This window comes from Helianthus annuus, chromosome 7 (assembly GCF_002127325.2).
Source record: "Helianthus annuus cultivar XRQ/B chromosome 7, HanXRQr2.0-SUNRISE, whole genome shotgun sequence".
Taxonomy (NCBI): Eukaryota; Viridiplantae; Streptophyta; class Magnoliopsida; order Asterales; family Asteraceae; genus Helianthus; species Helianthus annuus.
In genome coordinates, this window is record NC_035439.2 from 42,253,464 (window position 1) to 42,274,195 (window position 20,732).

General features: G+C 39.4%; 1 long non-coding RNA gene across 1 annotated transcript; it reads left to right on the plus strand.

Annotated features, from left to right (window-relative positions):
• The first annotated feature begins 2,333 nt into the window (after positions 1-2,333).
• Positions 2,334-3,086, plus strand: LOC118480547. The gene is made up of 2 exons (XR_004863219.1): positions 2,334-2,372; positions 2,834-3,086. It is a non-coding gene; the product is annotated as an uncharacterized LOC118480547 (long non-coding RNA).
• Positions 3,087-20,732: the final 17,646 nt, after the last annotated feature.

Here is a 20,732-nt window from a genome sequence, read left to right on the forward strand (position 1 = left end):
CCATTAACACCCTAATTAATATACTTAAATTAATTACCTAAATATATAATCTTTTAGCATTTTTATCACATGATTATATATTTTATAAAAAAAAATAATATATGTATGTGCAACCACCATACATTCGACCATACCTCCTAGAACTTCTCTAGATTTGGTGATGTAAAACTATGGTAAGTGAAGATATTATTTGACTTAGAAAGATTTTGAGGAAATTATTTCTAGGAACCTACAACACCCTATTATCATTTCAACATTCAAATTCAACACCAAACTCCCCATTTACTCCCTCCCACTTACGGCTCCATATCACCTCACAAAACCATCCATTTTCAAACCTCAAACACCTAAATTCAAGGATTACAATAACATTTCATGATGATATAAAGAAGTTGCAAGCATGGATGAACACTAGGAGGTGCTTGGAAGCTTTATTTTCTTCTAATGATCACTAAAACTCTTGCAAAGTTGTAAGATCCTCTTTAAATATTTTTTTAAGCATGTTAAATTATGTAGCTTATTAGAGTACAAGTTAATCATCTTGAACACTAAAGAAACGAAGCCTAAAACTCTAAATCACCACATAAAAAGTCTAAAATAATCATATATTATGTGTTGACTATGTTGATTTGTGCTAGTTGATGATCATGCTTATGATGATTATGATAAAGTAAGATGATTAAAATTATACTCTTGTGTAATCTAGACTAGAAATTATGAAATAGACATCTTGTTGTTAGATCTAAAAAAAAATCATTATCCTTATGATCCACGAATTTGAAGTGAACTTGAAGATGACTAGTGGTAAACGAGACTTTTTTTAAAGCTAAACACCGTGATTTACACTAAGATAATATTAAAAGTAATTTAAATTAGTGTGTTTAGACAAAATGACTAGATTACAAGGTATGATACAATGGTAGTTTAAAAAGATCTAGTTAAAGTATATAAAAGTGCCATTATTTTTAAGAGTAATGGTACACAAGTCCATGGAAAATAATGATAATTATGTAGGAATACATGCAAAGTGATATGTAGAAATTTGGTTGAGATTAATGATGATTAGTGGGTTAAACATACTTTAAATACGTTTTTATAACGTGGAAAATGCCATGGTGTTAGGGGAAACTATGGCGATTTTTCTAAAAATCTAATAGCGATTAAAGAGGGGATTAAAGGGTGATTAACAAGGTTAAACGCGATTAGTGGTCTTAAACGTCATTATGGAAACTTTGATAGGAATATTTAAAGGTTAAATATTCAAGAAGTTCTTATGAACTTAAACTTATTTTTACAAAAATAAATGGGTAAAAATATAACAATGTGTAAATATAATTTTTGGTAAGAAAAATTATATATTTTCGGAAACTTGCTAAGTGCTTGCAATGTGTGCGATGTATGTGTATGTAATAGATATCTATAGGGTGATCAAAATAAATACACAAACATGTTCCTACATGGTCCAAGAAATGCTAGTAAAATCAGACAATTATATAAAATGGCCGAAATGGAAATACATAACACTTGATGACGAAAATTTGGGCGCATCGACACCGTAAACAAGTTACTACAAAGTCAAGTCTAAAATAACATATTTTGGACGTTTAAACGAGCACATATGTAAGTGACCTATAACAAGAATCCGGGAAGTCGAAAACTATTAAATTTACCATGTATTTTTCATAGAAAAAAATGAACTTATTTAAAGTTTGCTACTTGGTAACATTTTGGTAAAAATTGCAAGATTATGTTAATGGACTCATAAAGTTAGAATTGGGCCTATCAAAGTTAGTAATGGGCTAGGCCCAAATTCCTTAATACATGGGCTAGGGCCCAATGGCTATATAACATGGGCTCGGCCTAATAACAATAAAACATGGGTTAGGCCCAATAACATAGATAACATGGGCTCAGCCCAATAACAATAAAACATGGGTTAGGCCTAATAACATAGATAACATGGGCTCGGCCCAATGACATGGGCTCGGCCCAATAACATTAAAACATGGTTGGATACGATAACATAGATGACATGGGCTCGGCCCAATGACATGGGCTCGGCCCAATGACATGAGCAAAGGCTCAATGACATGCGTGCACTGCACGATGACGTGTGAAGAACGAAGCCGTTCGCATATAATTCAATACGTATAGAATACATGAATACGCATAACAATCGAGCGAGTAAACTATCAACGCTCTAAAATACAAAGTTGTTCCAAAGATGACAAACGAGAACATAATAAAGAATTCAAGATGAACAACTTATACGAGGTCCGAAAGACCTAGTGTCTAACGAGATTAGTACACATGTAGGTTACTGACACGTACGGACGCTCACTTCGATATCATATTACACGGAACGCAAATTTGTGAGTTCATGTCCCTCCTTTCACTGATTTCAATGTTTTGTTTTCAAAAACATCGAGGGGATATACATGCTAAACTATTGGTATGTTAGTTACGGAGTAGAAGATAACATGATCAATGTGCATAAGTAGGACGATAACATTAGTAACCATTAATCACATAGTGACCAAGGTGCAAAAGGTGTAGATCTATTGGGCTTGAGGCACGCCCCACTCCTGGTTGGTATACCCTGGAGTGCTTTTGTGATCCCAAATGATGACAAAGTGTTCTCGGTTTGGTTATTTACTTATGGTACATTATGTCAGGGGGCTCGCTACCCACTGATAGATCCTTAACAGACTCCATGAATGAATCAGAACATACCATGATTACAAGATAACATTTATGAGATTTCACATGATAACAAATACTACATGAACTCGCTCAACTTTTTGTTGACTTTTTAAAACTACATGTATTTCAGGAAACAGGTCTTGAGCCGGTGATTCACTATGGGATTCGGGAAAACAAAGGACAACGATGGCCACTTTTGGAGGGTTTGTCTTTTATATCCCGACTTCGTATGGGTATATAGGGGACAAAACCTCACTATGTTTTATGTCAAAAGCTATCTCTTGTTATGTGTAAATAACTTAGAACTATGCTATGTCAAACGTTGTTGAAAACTTGTAATCTTTTGTTGAAAACTATATATCTATGGCATCGTTGTTGGTTCATGTTGTTAATACATTTGGATGCAACGATTACCTTTCTTACGTCACACATAATACGCTTCCGCTACTAGCAGGGTGTGACATAACTGAAACTTCAAAAGTTCAACAAATTACAAACATGCCTTCCTCAGTCGAATGACCATCCGACCGAACGATCATCCGTTTGGATGACCATCCGTCCAGATGGCCATCCAATGAACCACCATTCATTCGCTCATCTCACTGACACGCTGTTTCACGCACTATTTAACGCTTATATTGTTGTACAATGATCAGGCTAACTCTAAGCGCTCCCTCCAATCCAATACAGTTCGTGTTTAGTAGCTACCATCAACTGTGAGTATACTCATCCCTTTTTGCTTAACGCACTTTTGGGTGTTACATACGTCGCTTATTGTAACATATGAAACTTTATAACCCTAATGTAATAAATATCAATTATTTATGTAGGTTCTAGTGAACTCAATACATTCTATGTTTGACTCAACGATTATTGTTTAAACAGTGCATCTTATTTAATAGAGATTACCTAATAATATTTATATCGTTTTTATAAAATAACTGATTAAGTAAATACTGGAAATTTATTTTAACAAATGTTCTTATACTTAGGATTAGGACTATTTAAAACTCAAAGGAAACTAAAAGGTCGTTTAATATGTTGCACATAAATTAAGGGGGGTCTAGTGAAAATTCAAATGAAATCAATTGCATCTTGATTGTTTCGTAAGTTTTGGAATTCAAAAATTTCAACCGGGATTTTCGCTACAAAAATTGCAAACCGTATCAATTTCGTAATCGTCATTAATTATTAGAATAATATATTTCTCACAAGCTTCCAATCATACGATTTCATATAAATGCGATTACAAACACCTTCGTCTTCCTCCATTATTGATTAAGAACCGGAGATTTTGACGCATATCGCGAACTCACCACCACACTCTTGTTCCACTTCTTGCATCTGTAAAAGTTGTCGCCCCGTAGTGGCACTCCGTCGCACCGTAGTTCTAGCTTCACACATCCGCGCTGCCGTGAGATCTGCAACTTTATCACTACCGTCGTCTGCCTTTTGTGTCCGTCGTTTTGCGAGTAGGTACCAATATCCCCTTTTCTTTTTCTCTTTCGAACCTTGTTTTGTATCTCATTAACCCATTATAGAAACTTTGGGAGCCACTGTCGACCCGTTATTCTAGTCACCACCACTCATCGTTGTTGTTGCCGGTCACGACCACCATTGACGTTGCCGCATCTGTTTGTTCAACCGACTATAGCAGGTAATAATTCCGAAACCAGTTTATAACAATTGCTCGAAAAGCATGCGTTTGTTACCGGCGACTAATTAAAACTCCTAAACGCCTTTGGTATAGATTCATAAACTAGTTTGTATATGTTATTTTGGTTAAAAATGGGGACATAGGATGTGAATCTGTATAAGAAATAAATGGTAGCTACAATGTGTGTAAATCCAAGTTAGTGTGTGTACTTAATGTGGGCTTATGATGTGTGGTGTGTACATGGGTTAGGTGTCCGATGTGGAGTTCTGAGGCTACGGACTCGAAGAATTTGTTTTGGAGACCAGTGACTTCAGTAATAAAGGAATTTCAAGTTTTAGATTTTATTTGACTAATCATGTTTCGGAGGTGTATACATATATAAGTCAATATATAAGTCATGCATGTCTGTGTATAGGATTAATTAGTGTATTCATTTATGTTAATGCATAGTGGGTATTTTCATGCATCTATGTGTGTGCGTTGGTTTTTATATGTGCATGTACTAATGCATGCATGTATCTTTTGGCATGTGTATGTATTGTGTCAGGAGAGTCCATGATATATATATATATATATACTATAATATTTTTCTAGCCATCAAGTGTAATATATATGTGAGCATGTAGATATAATCGAATGTGTGTCAAAACATCAAAAACCCAATTTTATTATTTAGTTAGAACTAGAATATTATGAACCTAAAATTTACACTTTCATCTTTTATTTTTTTTATAAGATGTTGACGTATATGTGGTCTGGTAAAGAAAACCTACACTTTAGTTATATATATAAACCTACACTTTACGTATATGTTGACGTAATAATTGTGGTTTGAAAACACATGTGTGCTTACTCTCTTCTGTCATCGCATTTTCGCGCACATCTCTCACTGATGTTTCTTTTGGTATGAAGATCATGAGTGGACGCGTTAACCTAACTCAAGCCCAGCTAACGGCTCTAATCAATGAACAAGTTACTGCAGCACTCGCAGTTGCTTAGGCAGGAGGTATAACCTGCCATTGCAACATACTCTAGGATCTTTGGATCCTACTCTCGTAAACCAACACTTGTGTTTAACTTTGTCTCTTCTTACACACACGACAGGTCAATATGCTCAGCCTCCTGCATGTACCTTCAAAACGTTTATGGATTGTCGACCTACTACTTTCAGTGGCACAGATGGAGCGGTAGGCCTCCTCCATTGGTTCGAGAAGCTCAAATCTGTTTTCGAGATGTGTGAATGCCCTGAGGCACGTAGGGTGAAGTATGCTACTGGTACTCTTGAAGGAATAGCGCTCACGTGGTGGAACGCTCAGGTTCAAATGCTGGGAATTGTTGCTGCTAACACCACCCCATTGAATGATTTCAAGGAACTGATTAAGGAAGAGTATTGTAGTCGTGATGACATCCACAAGTTGGAAGTTGAGTTCTTCAACTTAAAGATGACAGGGTCGGAAATCGAAGCGTATACGAAAAGATCAAACGAGCTGGCAATCTTGTGTCTTACTATGGTAGATCCTCCTATCAAGCGCATCGAGCTATATCTCAAGGGTCTTGTGCCAGAAATTCAGAGTCATGTGACCGCGGCTAATCTAGGCACCATCCAGCAAGTCACTCGACTTGCTCATCATCTCACTGATCAGACGGTGGAACAGAACAAACTGCCCAAGCGTGTTGGTACTACTGCTACAGTCACTACTCCTTCTGATGCCCCCAGTGACAACAAGCGCAAATGGGATGGAGTCTCCAGCAAGGGTTCAACATCGGCTCAGTCTCAGTCTCAGCAACGAAAGACTGACGACCACCAGAGTCCTGGTCAGCAATCGTCTGGTAGTCAAGGGCAGGGTGGATACAGGGGAAACCACCCCAAGTGCAATCGATGCAACAGGCATCACAGTGGGCAGTGCAACAAGGGTCGTTGTCTAAGGTGTAACAAGTTTGGTCATGAAGTGAAGGATTGTAGGGGCGCACGACCTGTGAATTAGAATCGTCAACAGCAATAGCAAACACCACAGAATCAGCCGCAGTAGCAGCAGGGTAACAGGGGATGCTTTCAGTGTGGTGCTGAAGGCCACTTCAAGAGAAATTGTCCTCAGTTGAATCAGAACCAGAACAACAACAATAATCAGGGGAACGGAAACACCAATGGGAATAACAACTGGGGAAACAATGGAAACAATGGCGCCCGGGGTCGTGCGTTCGTGATTGGTCAGGGTGATGCTAGGAATGATCCCAACGTCGTGATGGGTAAGTTTCTACTGGATGACTTTTATGTTAATGTTTTATTTGATTCGGGTGCCGATACCAGTTATGTGTCTCTAAAAGTGAGTCAAATGTTAAAGCGTGTCCCAACACTTTTGAACTCCAAGCACATGGTAGAGCTAGCAAATGGTAAAAGTTTAGAGGCCACATACGTAGTTAAGGGTTGTAATCTCATCTTAGCTGGTCAAACCTTCTCTATCGACCTCATTCCTATTGTCTTGGGAAGTTTCGACATTGTTATTGGTATGGATTGGCTATCTCAACATCGAGCAGAGATCCTCTGTCAGGAGAAGATCGTCTGCATTCCTCGTTCAAATGGAGAACCTTTAGTGATTCATGGCAACAAGAGTGGTGCCGTGGTGGGCATCATTTCTTTTCTTAAGGCCCAGAAGTGTTTGCGAAAGGGCCACACTGCTATTTTAGCCCTCGTTACAGACGCATCTGCGAAAGAGAAAAAAGATTGAAGATATTCCGATTGTGCGTAACTTTCCTGAGGTATTTCCTGAGGAATTACCTGGTCTTCCGCCTCATCGTCAGGTTGAATTTCAAATCGAGCTAGCCCCTGCGGCAGCGCCAATAGCTCGAGCACCTTATTGTCACACCCTGGCTTTGAGGAAGCGTGGTTAATTTGGTGTGACTTCTTAATACCATAGCTTAACCATAACAAGCTATATGAATTTAAAAACCATGCAAGATCATCCATTAAATTTAGTTTGAAAAGTAAAATACCATAACATTGTCTCAACGGAAACACATCCTAACAACATAAACAATGTTCAACAGACACGAACATCAACATGACATAAACACAGTTTAAGAACTGTGACTCGTCCAGGAAAAAGTCACATCCCTTAAACTTGGATGACCTCGTAACTAGTGCAAGGGGAAAACGTGCCATACCGTGCCAGATCCTTTAATTCCCTGAAATACATGTAAGTTGAAAAATCAACAATAATGTTGAGCGAGTTCATGCGTAAGTGAGTAAATAAACCTTTGTATGTGTAAAAATCCTGGTATGTAGCAAATAAGGAAAAAGAGATCACCAATGGTTTGCAAGGCCATTGACATATGTGAAGTGCAAGTAGGAAGACTCAAACCTAGCAGAATTTGCGATGGGTACACAGTCACCACCTGGTCCATTAGGCGGGCTCAGGGGTTGGGCTCGCTACACCCAGATAGATCTACCGCTACTGTCCCTCGGTCCTACCTTGAGGATTAATGGCCTCAAGTTTCCGCCTACCCAATTCACATGATCTAAATAATAACCCTCCTTACGCTAACCATACCATGTATAAAGTATTCGTAATCAAAGTAACATGTATTTCACCCCCGCAGTTTAGAAAACTGAAAACAGTTAAGAGAAAAGGGGGAGATGAACTCACAGTGGTGCGTCTCTACCAAGTATACCTCCAAATCAAGCAGCTGTGCGACGACCTACACGTACTAATTCTATTAGACGGACGGCCGTGCCTTAACTTTATGGTTTAAGTTTTTGGGAAATAGTTAGACAACTATTTCGTGTTTACATTATGTAAATACTTGGTAGTTATTCTCCTTCCCAAGGATGGGGGATTTAATACATGTGTGTTCGTATATCTTTGAAATATATCATTAAGTCTCACTTAATATATATTTATTTCTTATTCCAAAATATAATTATTTTTCTCAAAAATATCATATTTTAACACATATGATTTTCCCCAAATAATACTTGACAAAAATACGCGTTTATAAGTATTTCCTTAAAATGCGTAAGTTACGTTTTAACGATCGAGTGGCAATAATAATTACCGGTGTAACTTATATATTTATCGTGAAAGCGTTCGTATTAATTTGGATTCGTTAACATTCGATAATATTATTTTTACCCTAAAAATAATATTTATGTATCTTCACAAATAATTGACAAGTAACGTTGTGAAAAATATATTTACTAAATATATATTTATCACGTTTAATTTTGTGAAAATCCCACCTCCGATATTTTGTAAATAAAGTCGTGGCGAAACTTACATTTTGAAAACATGTCGAAAAGTATTTCTAACACTTATAGTGAAAATAATTCTAAGTGTTGTGTTGTTAGAAAAATTTCGTCAGAGTTTCCTCTGTAACTGGAGGTGGCCACGCTTTCAAGCGTATCATTTTCTTTTACAAATCAATCCAACAATTTTCTTATTCAATCAAAATAATATTCAAGACAACAAACTAGTAACTAAATATGTAAATCGCATAAATCACATGAACTTGTAGTTTTCTAAAATTATGAAGTAAATCCCATTACTTTTTGCGGATCTTTATATAAATCAATCCGATTTCGTAAAAACCTTGCTTTTAAAGAAATCCTGTCTTTACATCTTCTTGTAAATTTTACAAAAATAGTTATTTTGTCGAAACTTTGTGCTACACAAGTGTTTACACTCTTGTGTGTTCTAAAAATCATTCTTGTTAGTGTAAGATCCGTCTTTAGAAAACATGATTTCTTTGATACTTGGTTCTTTGAAAATACCGCTTGTAGATCCGTAGATCTACTAGTTTTAAACACTATTTCTTAAGTAAAAACGCTTTTACACAAGTTCATGATTCGTGTGTGGTAGAGTTTCATCCTTTAACCCTTGTTACTTCCAAAACAACCTTATGTCATGATCCATGATCATGACCAAACCGGGTTAAACGATGATCCGAGCTACACAACATAGATCAGGCCAAAATAACCACACAAATAAAATACTACAAGATTTACACAACATTCAAGATTTTAACCAACATTACTAGCATTTTTAGTAGACTTTTATGCATCAACTTGTACGTTCATGACTTTTAACCGTTACAATTCATTTTAACCATCTTAAAGTAGTTCGAGAAGGTGATTTAAGCAACTTACTACTAGCTCGAGGCTAGGGAAGAATCTAGACGCAAAATGAGAGGATAAAAGCAACGAGAAGAGGTCCTTCGAGTTCCGAACGCACCAAGCCTCCTTATACGTGATCCTTAACGCTTGTATGGTCTTGGAATGGCTTGAACAAGACTCAAAAAATTGATGGATGTTTAGGGGTGTTTGGCCGTGAGCTTCTTAGAGAGAGAGAGAGTTTTGTGTGGTGAGTTTGTGAGAGTGAATGATGTGTTGGTTAAAGCTTGTTACTTATAGGCAATCTCTTGTTCATTAACCATAGGATCATGTGTCTAGATGATATGGGGCAAGGGTTAATATAATAATCAAAATTAGGACAAAAGATGTCCTCTTGGGGACGGTTTGGTTGGGGGGGGGGTCTTGGTTCAAATTCAACCATTTAATTAGCTTATAGTTAGGTTAGTAAAGTTAGTTAAGTGATTAACCCCGTTAGTTGTGTGTTGAGCATTATAGTGGGTGTTAGGATATTCAAGGACCCTAACTGGCTCAGAAAAAGATAAATAATGTTAATGGCAATATTTTCATGTTCCGGGTAAAGTCCGGTTGTTCGGTTGGATAGTAATCCGTTAAAGCGCTTAACAAAGCTTTAAAGTGTCGTTATTATTATTTTTAGTGACACAACTTATTCCCGACACTTTGGAAAGTGTCTAGTAATATTTTTCTCATGTTTTGGCACTTTATTAGTTAGCTAAAAGCTGAATTGTTAATTAAAGTGCTGAATTTTGTACTTAGAGTACGTTTTAGGCACATCCTGTCATTGTAACTTATTCCTAGAGACGCAGTTCTACAATCCTTGTATCCCTACACTCACTACTAGTGTAGTAAAATATCTCGGGCTCATACAGGCTTTAGAGGCAGTATCTGCCTGGTGCTGGCTATGACAGCACGTTCAATAGGTTATCCGTTCATAGTGCTACTGTGCTTTTGTGCATCATGTTTGTCACTAAGGTTCAGCTTGTAAATAATGTAGTGGCAGTAAATAGAGTATGATGCAAGTATGTACATGTATCAGCATTCAAGTAGCAGTCTATCCATAATTTCAAGTAAGCACAGTAATTAAGTAGAAATCAAATATTAATTAAGTCGTACGGAAACCTGGTTTAGTGAGGGTTGTCACATTCTCCCCCCGTTAAAGAAATTTCGTCCTCAAAATTCGTACTACCTTAACTCCTTTTGGTCACGTCACACAAGTATAACATCGAGGTAGATAGTCATCAAACCGCATCAAAGCTTACTCACACTTGGTGGTTCCAGGAATATTTAACAATTCGCACCCTTGTGTTAAGAAGGTGGGTGTTCTTAGCAGTTGATGTTAGAAGTACAAAACGTACTTTACGTATAGCCTAATGCATTCCAGCTAGCAGGGGGGTCCACAAGATAGGAGTTTCAACTAATAAGATCCTCCATGTCCGGTTGCAGTATCCCGGCGAGTTTTCACGAAACATAGCACCCTCTATATAAATTCGGAAATTTTCAACTCCAATGAAATGGTAAAAGTGATCTGTCAACTCCCAAGTAGCCGAGTGGCAAGGTTCAGTGCGTTGAATATTTTGATTGGCGAGAATACACCGAATGGATACAAACGAATCTGGTGTATTCTTGCTTTGATTTGTAGTTGCATCAGGAATATGTAATGACAAGTCAACAAAAGTTTATGTATTTTGCGTGGAACGGTTGTCCATGATTAGCACAAGCTACAAGTTTGTAATGACACCACCAGGTGTCGCAATGACATAATTTCATAATAGTGGTGATTGAACAAGTTCACCGTGTTTGAGATTAGATGAAGGTGTACCGAAACAATATGAAGACTTAACTTATGCCATGTTACAGAGTTTCCAATTAAATACGGAATATCAAAGAACCACTGTTTCCAATCGAAGATGAAATGTAATAAGCATTGCAAGGCATTTGATTGACAACGAAAATCGTTAGGAGGTACATTGTGCTTATGGAATGAATATATGTACCATTGTCTTAACACACAATTGTGTTGAGACCGCTTTGTTTGTGAAGATCGCAAACGGATTGTTAACAACTAAATAGGGAATTGAATTCGTATACGAAGTGAGTAACCAAATTAGCGCAAGCTTCAATTTTGCGAAAATATCACCGCAAGGTATCGAAATAGATCAAACGTTTTAGTGGAGTCATAGACCGACCAAATCTACTACGTCTCGAAACAAAAGAATATGTGCCAAAGTATTAGAATATGATGCTCTCAATGCATCATATAGCGTCTCAAATTAAACATGTGAACTGGATAAGTTCAAGCAATTGAACTTGGTTTCAACGTAACTCGATAATAAACGTATGTATCAACAAGGGAATCTTAGCATGGTAGTAAACATGTAACTTGGAAGAAAACGGTTTCAAGAACATGTATTGACTTGATAACAAAAGAGTCAACAATGACAAGAACGTAGATCATTCGAATCACAAACCAGTGTTTAGATTTAGCAACGTAATATCGGAGCTTTAATGAAACATTTATTCGAAATGGAACTGCATGCGTAGCAAAAGGTGGATGTGTGGCAAATAAGTTTCCAAGAATATGGAGCAATGTGTGTTTGCTATATTGAAGAAACAACCAAGTATTCGAAACAAACATGTGTTCGCTCTCAGCGAAAGAAATCAACGTGATGCAACTACTTTGAGGGGAGCAGGAATGCAACATTTACTCATTAGAAGTAAGAGTAAAGACTTCAACGAAAGCAAATTTAAGTACTTTCGATTTTGAAATGACAAGTTTGCCAAGTTGGTGACGTTTGATTGAGTTGACAGATATGGTTCCTAGATGTAAGGCCTCTAGTTCCTCCGGATTCCGCACCTCGTGTGGATCCGACTTATACATTGTGTAGGAGGCAGCATTTTGTTTATGTCTAAGCACAATCATTGTCCCACAATTTTCATCCTGGTATATTCCCTGAATTTCTCTGCTGACAATGTTCGGTCGTCAATCAGTCGTGTAATGGTAGTTGGATCATCATAGTCAGTTGTGTAAGAAGTTCATTAGTCCTCAGCAAAAGCCACCGACTCTTGTATGTTAGCCCGTTCGGCTCCTGGTCATTTGGAAGTTATTCGTCCTTTCTTTTGGCAAGCAGAACTGAGGTTATCCAAAACAAAAGTTTTGGTCTGTTATCTTACTTCTCTATCAACCACTGAGGTTGCACTGTCAATCCTTGCATCTCCGAAGGTGTAAGTCGCTTGAGGTGCTTTGGCTACAGGCGCGGGGCCTGGAATCAGATTGATGCAAAAATTCGACTTGTCATGGGGGAGATTACTCTGGCAAGTCTTCGAGGAAGACTTCAGGGTATACTCCGATCACGGGGGTATTGTTGAGTTTTAGTTCTTCGGCTCCCTTGTCCCCGACATGAGCCAGGAAGCAACACATCCTTCCCACAACAACTTTCGTGCCATAAGAAATTTGTGATCGGTGGTGGCGTATCCTGCTTCGTGAGTCACAATCATTCCTTCATCCGTCATCGAGGTGTGGATATCAACCTCCGCTCGATCGTTTGCCAACTAATACATCCAATTACCACGTTGAAGCTTCCCAGCTCAACTGGCAATAGATCTAGCGTAAACTTACGCCCTCCGGGTTCTATTGTGCCGATTATAGTTACTGCGTTGGCTACCACCAGCTTCCCCTAAGCTAGTTCTGAAGGGGCACTGGAATAACTACTCACTCGCTACGTAAACCAATTATACTCTCGAACTCTAGAGGTGTGAATCGTACAATTTGTTACAGTATCAAGTAGTACAGACGCATAATGATGGGTACTATGGATGCTTGAATCCCTGGCGTGTCTCCCTAGCTCCGGTGGGGAGCTTTCATCCGTGTGCCTGATTGTTTTTAGGGCAATATTTCCTGAAATGCTTTTTGCTTCCACAGCTAAAACAACCTCGAGTTCGTTTTTGTTTATCGCTTATTCTACTTTGACAATTGTCATTGTCGTTGTCTTCTTCGTGATTCTCACTACCGTCTTGGCCTCCATTACTATGTTCAGTATTTTGCCAACAAATTTCCTTGACATGTCCCACCTTGCCACAGTTACCACAATTTCCATATTTGCATAACCCGACATGATGACGCAAACAATTGTCGCACTTAGGTAGGATACCCTTGTAATCTTTTCCCTTTTTGGCCTTCTTCTTGTTACTTACCCGAGTAACCATCTTGAAATTGGCGAGCTTCCTCTTGTTATCCCCAGATGCCTTTATAGCAGTCTCCTTTTTCTCCTTCGCGGTGGAAAACTCTCCTCGTCTAACTGCTTCTTCCGTGAGCGCTATGCTTATGTTGATAGCCTCGGTGATCGTTGACGGTTTTGATGCTGTTACCAGGCTTAGAATCTGAGGCGCCAATCCCCTTATGAACTGTTCAATTCTCTTAAACTCTGGTGTCTAAAGGAGTAAGGCAACTTGTGATAATTCGTTAAATCTCTGCACATACTCCGCTATCTTTGGTCCCTCCATTTTCAAGTTCCACAGTTCTGTCTCCAATCTCTAGACTTCTGCCCTCGAGCAATATCTTTCACGCATCAGACACTTCAGTTCGTCCCACGTCATAGCATACGCAGCGGTCTCGCCCATCGTTCGAATTTGATGGTTCCACCATGACAGAGCCTCGTCCAACAATAGTCCAGTTATATACTTGACTTGATGTTCGTGGTCACATTTGCTTAATCGTAAAACTGAATCTGTCTTTTCAACCCAGCGTACGAAGGCTAAGGCACCCCCTGTGCCGTCGAACTCTCGGGGTTTATGGTCCAAGAACTGCTTGTAGGTGCAGCCGCCGGAGGGGTTATTTCCTGAGGTACCTCCGCTGCAACCGGAGCGATGGGCCTCGTATCATGCGATGGCCTGAAAGAGGTGCTCTCGCATTTCCGCCTCTGTTGTAGGTAGAGGGTGGTTGATATTGTTGTTCCCTTGAGTCGACATCTTCCTAGAAGAAGGTCGGTTAGGTCAGGTCTTGTGAAGGACGCGAGCACATTAGTCTCTATTCAACGTATAAGACCTCCTAGGTGTATTACATATACGTATATACGCAGTCGTTATACATTCAGTCACATATTATCTCATGTATTGCACATCTTGTAAATAGAAGGTAGCAAGTAAGCATGTAGCATTATAGTTATCGCACGAATACGTAGATCAATAGCGTGCTTAGTGGGGACATAGCGGCGGAGTTTTCCGTTAGTCAGTGGTCGTAAGTATTGTCGTGTGTTTAAAGCTGATTGGGCTTTCATTATCCTCCGGCCACAATCGCGGTGTTTCACAAAACGCGTCGCATCAGAAGGGACACAGGGTCACCCTACCCTTGTCCAACAAGTATTTTGTTGCATCAACATTACATAGTCAGAAGTGGTACTCAAAGGCCTCCGAAATCCCGACTTATCATTAGTGTATTTACTCAAGCGTAATGCAATTTGCATAATCCAGAAACCAACTATACCGGTTACTGAGGTGGAGGAGGAAAGAAAAATAAACTGTCGTCATGCGGAATCCCTCCTCGAGCTAGGTTATACGTTTAAGTAACTAGCTGATCTGTTGCTTGATAGTAAGGAAACGAGCATCGGCATCCTGGGAACGATGTACTAGTAACGGTCAAGTGCGCAAAAGGGGATCTTGAGGTATCTGGCGGATCAGTGCGTGCTGGCGAAAGGCAGAGTGGAGGACGTGGCGTTTCACAGAAACTTTTTGGACAATATGCTGTCTTGTGATGTAGACGCTTAACTCCTGTTTTTGGTTATGTTATGTTTTGTATCTGAAGTTGCCGATCGTGGTGTCCGCTCACGTTCCAACACTCTGCGGTTCATATCCTTAAACTGTAGCTGACGTTACAGGAGCAACTTATCCTGTGTGTGTTCTTCATAATGCGAGAAATGGTAAGGGTTCATAGTTAGCATAGTACGTTTATATGGACCACCGAATCGGCTTATCAAGCGTTGTAGAGGTGCGGCCTGGAGCATCTCTACGAGACGCGGGTATATCCTGACAGGAAGTGTTAGGCATGGTGGCGCAACGGGCGTCGATCCTCACAAGGGAAAACGTCCCTCTTCACAAATGGGGGGGGGGGCTGTCTGATGCAGGTAGTTATAAGGGGTGCAATGTCTGGAAGTCTAAAAAGAAACAGGATCGTGATCACGTAAAGGTGTAGGTTCAGCGGGCGCAACATCAACTGACTCCAATGGTGTAGTAACTGGCTTGGGTGCAGGCTCCGGGCCATGTGACGGTGTGGCGAGCATCAGTGGTGAGTGTGGGAACAAAAAGTGCATCCATAGGAACTGAAACAGGGGCTGTAACAGGAGTCACAGGAAACTCGAAAGGTAACCATTGTCATCGACTATCCACCCACTTCGGGTGTGCACGTATCGAGGATCAACTTGGGTTGCAAGAGGCGCATGATTGAACTGTGCAGGCACAGAGTCAGGAAAAGGGGCAATAACAGGATTAGCAGGAATATCAGCAATGTGAGGGGCATTAATATGAGCATCAACAGCATGCTCATCCTCCAACAGTGGAGCAAGAATAGGATGATCATCGATAGTTACATCATTAATCAACGATCAGCAGCGGGTACGTCAGCATGAATAAGGTCATGCTCAAATACGGGGTCTGGAGCAACTACTGGCTCGGGGTCATCGAACGCCGTTTTAAATCAAATGCATGGTCAATGGGATCAACTGGGCCGACTAGGCCAACCGGGTACTCCATAGGCTGATCCAGTGGTATAAACTCGATCTCCTGATCTGGGTCGAATCCTGGGGGAAAGACAGGATCGGAATTCTCCTCAACATCGTGATTGAAAGCAAAGCTAGGAGCAAGGGCAACAGAGGATGCTCTATCAGGATCTGATTCGTGAGAAAAATGCTGCGCACTCTTAGTGTGGGATGATACGGAGGCCACAGACTCGAAAGAGTCCGGGACGGGTGAGTGAGCAGGTGACTCCCCAGTGGGAGCATCTGCGAGCGACCAAAGATCACCAGCAGCTAGAAGGGCCTCGCCCTGAACATCATCCTTTAGGGGCTCGTCATCAAACAGATCGACGTCGTCATCAGTGTCGGTGTCGAGAAGTATATCGTAAGTAGGATAAACGGCCAAAGGTATGGGAGCAGGGATCTCCACAAGCGGTAGGTCCCCGGCAAAAGGGTCATCAGCGAGCTCGGCGGCAGCACCGGGTAGCGAGAAGAGCTGGAAATCATCCTTATCCGTGCTGGTGGTATCCGAAGTGTGCACCTCACTTTCTGTCATAATCTCATCGTTCGACACGATTTCTAAAGGATCCAAGGTGTCCGTTACTTCAGTATCTGAAGAGGAGGCCATGCCGTCTTGTAACACAAACACACACACATGCACAAATAATCAATCACATAGTCAAATAACACATTACCCGTTAAGCATTCAAATAATTCTCCTAGTCCCACTAGCCTCCCAGTCTCCTAGACTGATACTCCTAGTCCCACTAGCCAAATTCTCCCAGCCTCTAAGACTGCTCTATCATCTACCTCGACCTCTTAGATCGAGCCTCGGCCTCCAAGACCGAGCCTCAGCCTCCATGACTGAGCCTGCTCTTCCTAGTCTCACTAACCATCTACCTCGATCTCTTAGATCGAGCCTCGGCCTCCAAGACTGAGTCTACTCTTCCTAGTCTTACTAGTCATCTACCTCGATCTCTTAGATCGAGCCTCGGCCTCCAAGACCGAGCCTCGGCCTCCAAGACTGAGCCTAAAATAAAATAAATAAAATGTGCTCAACATTTGTTTCTAAAATCGTTTTGGATCTGGACTTAAGTGGTATGCAGTAAAAATGTCTTCGTGAGAGCCCTAGTGATCATAGTCTAGACTCGAGAAGGAATCCTAGTTCGCTATGATCAGAGCTCTGATACCAAGCTGTCACACCCTGGCTTTGCGGAAGCGTGGTTAATTTGGTGTGACTTCTTAATACCATAGCTTAACCATAACAAGCTATATGAATTTAAAAACCATGCAAGATCATCCATTAATTTAAGTTTGAAAAGTAAAATACCATAACATTGTCTCAACGGAAACACATCCTAACAACATAAACAATGTTCAACAGACACGAACATCAACATGACATAAACACAGTTTAAGAACTGTGACTCGTCCAGGAAAAAGTCACATCCCTTAAACTTGGATGACCTCGTAACTAGTGCAGGGGGAAAACATGCCATACCGTGCCAGATCCTTTAATTCCCTGAAATACATGTAAGTTGAAAAATCAACAATAATGTTGAGCGAGTTCATGCGTAAGTGAGTAAATAAACCTTTGTATGTATAAAAATCCTGGTATGTAGCAAATAAGGAAAAATAGATCACCAATGGTTTGCAAGGCCATTGACATATGTGAAGTGCAAGTAGGAAGACTCAAACCTAGCAGAATTTGCGATGGCTACACAGTCACCACCTGGTCCATTAGGCGGGCTCAGGGGTTGGGCTCGCTACACCCAGATAGATCTACCGCTACTGTCCCTCGGTCCTACCTTGAGGATTAATGGCCTCAAGTTTCCGCCTACCCAATTCACATGATCTAAATAATAACCCTCCTTACGCTAGCCATACCATGTATAAAGTATTCGTAATCAAAGTAACATGTATTTCACCCCCGCAGTTTAGAAAACTGAAAACAGTTAAGAGAAAAGGGGGACATGAACTCACAGTGGTGCGTCTCTACCAAGTATACCTCCAAATCAAGCAGCTGTGCGACGACCTACACGTACTAATTCTATTAGACGGACGGCCGTGCCTTAGCTTTATGGTTTAAGTTTTTGGGAAATAGTTAGACAACTATTTCGTGTTTACATTATGTAAATACTTGATAGTTATTCTCCTTCCCAAGGATGGGGGATTTAATACATGTGTGTTCGTATATCTTTGAAATATATCATTAAGTCTCACTTAATATATATTTATTTCTTATTCCAAAATATAATTATTTTTCTCAAAAATATCATATTTTAACACATATGATTTTCCCCAAATAATACTTGACAAAAATACGCGTTTATAAGTATTTCCTTAAAATGCGTAAGTTACGTTTCAACGATCGAGTGGCAATAATAATTACCGGTGTAACTTATATATTTATCGTGAAAGCGTTCATATTAATTTGGATTCGTTAACATTCGATAATATTATTTTTACCCTAAAAATAATATTTATGTATCTTCACAAATAATTGACAAGTAACGTTGTGAAAAATATATTTACTAAATATATATTTATCACGTTTAATTTTGTGAAAATCCCACCTCCGATATTTTGTAAATAAAGTCGTGGCGAAACTTGCATTTTGAAAACATGTCGAAAAGTATTTCTAACACTTATAGTGAAAATAATTCTAAGTGTTGTGTTTTTAGAAAAATTTCGCCAGAGTTTCCTCTGTAACTGGAGGTGGCCACGCTTTCAAGCGTATCATTTTCTTTTACAAATCAATCCAACAATTTTCTTATTCAATCAAAATAGTATTCAAGACAACAAACTAGTAACTAAATATGTAAATCGCATAAATCACATGAACTTGTAGTTTTCTAACATTATGAAGTAAATCCCATTACTTTTTGCGGATCTTTATATAAATCAATCCGATTTCGTAAAAACCTTGCTTTTAAAGAAATCCCGTCTTTACATCTTCTTGTAAATTTTACAAAAATAGTTATTTTGTCGAAACTTTGTGCTACACAAGTGTTTACACTCTTGTGTGTTCTAAAAATCATTCTTGTTAGTGTAAGATCCGTCTTTAGAAAACATGATTTCTTTGATACTTGGTTCTTTGAAAATACCGCTTGTAGATCCATAGATCTACTAGTTTTAAACACTATTTCTTAAGTAAAAACGCTTTTACACAAGTTCATGATTCATGTGTGGTAGAGTTTCATCCTTTAACCCTTGTTACTTCCAAAACAACCTTATGTCATGATCCATGATCATGACCAAACCGGGTTAAACGATGATCCGAGCTACCACAACATAGATCGGGCCTAAATAACCACACAAATAAAATACTACAAGATTTACACAACATTCAAGCTTTTAACCAACATTACTAGCATTTTTAGTAGACTTTTATGCATCAACTTGTACGTTCATGACTTTTAACCGTTACAATTCATTTTAACCATCTTAAAGTAGTTCGAGAAGGTGATTTAAGCAACTTACTACTAGCTTGAGGCTAGGGAAGAATCTAGACGCAAAATGAGAGGATAAAATCAACGAGAGGAGGTCCTTCGAGTTCCGAACGCACCAAGCCTCCTTATACGTGATCCTTAACGCTTGTATGGTCTTGGAATGGCTTGAACAAGACTCGAAAAATTGATGGATGTTTAGGGGTGTTTGGCCGTGAGCTTCTTAGAGAGAGAGAGAGAGAGTTTTGTGTGGTGAGTTTGTGAGAGTGAATGATGTGTTGGTTTAAGCTTGTTACTTATAGGCAATCTCTTGTTCATTAACCATAGGATCATGTGTCTAGATGATATGGGACAAGGGTTAATATAATAATCAAAATTAGGACAAAAGATGTCCTCTTGGGGACGGTTTGGTTGAGGGGGGGGGGTCTTGGTTCAAATTCAACCATTTAATTAGCTTATAGTTAGGTTAGTAAAGTTAGTTAAGTGATTAACCCCGTTAGTTGTGTGTTGAGCATTATAGTGGGTGTTAGGGTATTCAAGGACCCTAACTGGCTCAGAAAAAGATAAATAATGTTAATGGCAATATTTTCATGTTCCGGGTAAAGTCCGGTTGTTCGGTTGGATAGTAATCCGTTAAAGCGCTTAACAAAGCTTTAAAGTGTCGTTATTATTATTTTAATGACACAACTTATTCCCGACACTTTGGAAAGTGTCTAGTAATATTTTTCTTATGTTTTGACACTTTATTAGTTAGCTAAAAGCTGAATTGTTAATTAAAGTGCTGAATTTTGTACTTAGAGTACGTTTTAGGCACATCCTGTCATTGTAACTTATTCCTAGAGACGCAGTTCTACAACCCTTGTATCCCTACACTCACTACTAGTGTAGTAAAATATCTCAGGCTCATACAGGCTTTAGAGGCAGTATTTGCCTGGTGCTGGCTATGACAGCACGTTCAATAGGTTATCCGTTCATAGTGCTACTGTGCTTTTGTGCATCATGTTTGTCACTAAGTTTCAGCTTGTAAATAATGTAGTGGCAGTAAATAGAGTATA